Source organism: Epinephelus moara, chromosome 1 (assembly GCF_006386435.1).
Source record: "Epinephelus moara isolate mb chromosome 1, YSFRI_EMoa_1.0, whole genome shotgun sequence".
Lineage (NCBI taxonomy): Eukaryota > Metazoa > Chordata > Actinopteri > Perciformes > Serranidae > Epinephelus > Epinephelus moara.
In genome coordinates this window covers 19,923,893-19,925,381 of record NC_065506.1, presented here as the reverse complement: position 1 = coordinate 19,925,381, position 1,489 = coordinate 19,923,893, and the positions used below count along the sequence as shown (strand labels likewise).

At 42.5% G+C, this 1,489-nt stretch overlaps 1 non-coding gene across 1 annotated transcript; it reads right to left on the bottom strand.

Annotated features, from left to right (window-relative positions):
* Positions 1-1,186: 1,186 nt before the first annotated feature.
* Positions 1,187-1,264, bottom strand: LOC126396630 (small nucleolar RNA SNORD66). The gene has a single exon (XR_007570584.1). It is a non-coding gene; the product is annotated as a small nucleolar RNA SNORD66 (small nucleolar RNA).
* Between the last annotated feature and the right edge of the window lie 225 nt (positions 1,265-1,489).

The window sequence follows — 1,489 nt, the reverse complement described above, 5'->3', positions numbered from 1 at the left end:
AGTCAGACAGGAATCACTTTACAAACCAAATACAGTCGACAGATATCGTTCCTTTCCTCTGTAAATATTCAGTCTGATAAATACGGAAAAGTTGATCATGTTAGTGCAGGGCTACCCAGAGGGTAGAGGGCTTTACATCTGTCCCACGGACGATAGGTCTACACCCTTACAAATAGCGCCTGGAAGAAGATCAGCTCTGCACTCAGGATTTCAGGTAAATAGGCTATACTGTATGATGTTAAGGTTTATTAAAAACCTCAGATGCAACCTGCCACTGCGCTCTTGAAAGCTGGCACAGAAAAGGCACAAGGGTAGCACCTAGCATCCCACTTCGTGTTTTCCAGGCAGTGAAAGACGCGGCATGTGTACGGCCCCTAATTTACGGGGCTGGTACCTGCGGTTATTACACAGGCTAGTTGATAACATGTCGGGCAGGAAATCCAAAGTGTGGGATCATTTTGAGAAGGTGAAGGACGAACCCAAGGTGATATGTAAACTCATCTTCATTGGTCGACTACAAACATGATGTATCATCTGAAACATGTAAGAAGCTACATACGGACGACTAGTTAACTAATGGCACTAAATGACGACTATTGGTCAACCAGGAAAATTCTTAATCAGGGGCAGTCCTATTCCCATACTATACTGACACATATATGAACATATCACACTGCTTCCCAATGGATGGAATAGAGCTGGGTTGAATTGCTGATTCCTTGTTGTGTCTTAGGTCTGTTGTAACTACGTGTTGTAAAGGTGTTGATTCTGTATCGCAAACCAAATTAGTGTCAGGAGGGAAACGCCCATATATCATTTTAGATAGCAGAAGTCCAGAGTCCTCTCCAGCAATAAAGGGCCAAAAACTTTGAAAAAGCAGCATTGGTACCGGTACATTTTTAACTGAAACAGTTATTTGACTGTCAAAATTACTGCTTGATTAATTTTCTGACTCAACTAATTGTTTTATCTCTGAAAAGTAAGTTAAAGGTGTCTTCAACAATGTGTCATCTTTTTCTTATTCTGAAACCTTTTGAAAGACTTCATATAAAATTAGAGTCTAAATTATTTAGACCAGTGCTGAATTTTGTCTGGAAGTGAAGAATTCACATGACACCTCCTCCTGCCAAGCCCTGAGGCAGGACTTCGTCACATAGTTGACTGTTTTGATGATGAAGTATAAAGTGAGTTCAGAGTCTCTACCCTCCATCACTTTCTGTCTCTGGCGCAGACACAGGATACAAAAGTTCAATCATCAAATCTCCTTGTTAATTCTCTCACACAAACTTTTCCCTGTCTTCATTTTCCCCCACCTGCTTCTGCTTTCTTTTCTGTTTGCCTATTTTCTCCTCTTCTCTCCCTCTCCTCCGTGTTGCTGGCATTCCCCCGGGCCTGTGCTATAAGGCGTGGAAGAGGCGCAGAGACAGAGCATTTAGTAATGGCTTCTTAATGGGCTTGTCGACAGCCACATTAGAGCGCACAGGCAGCG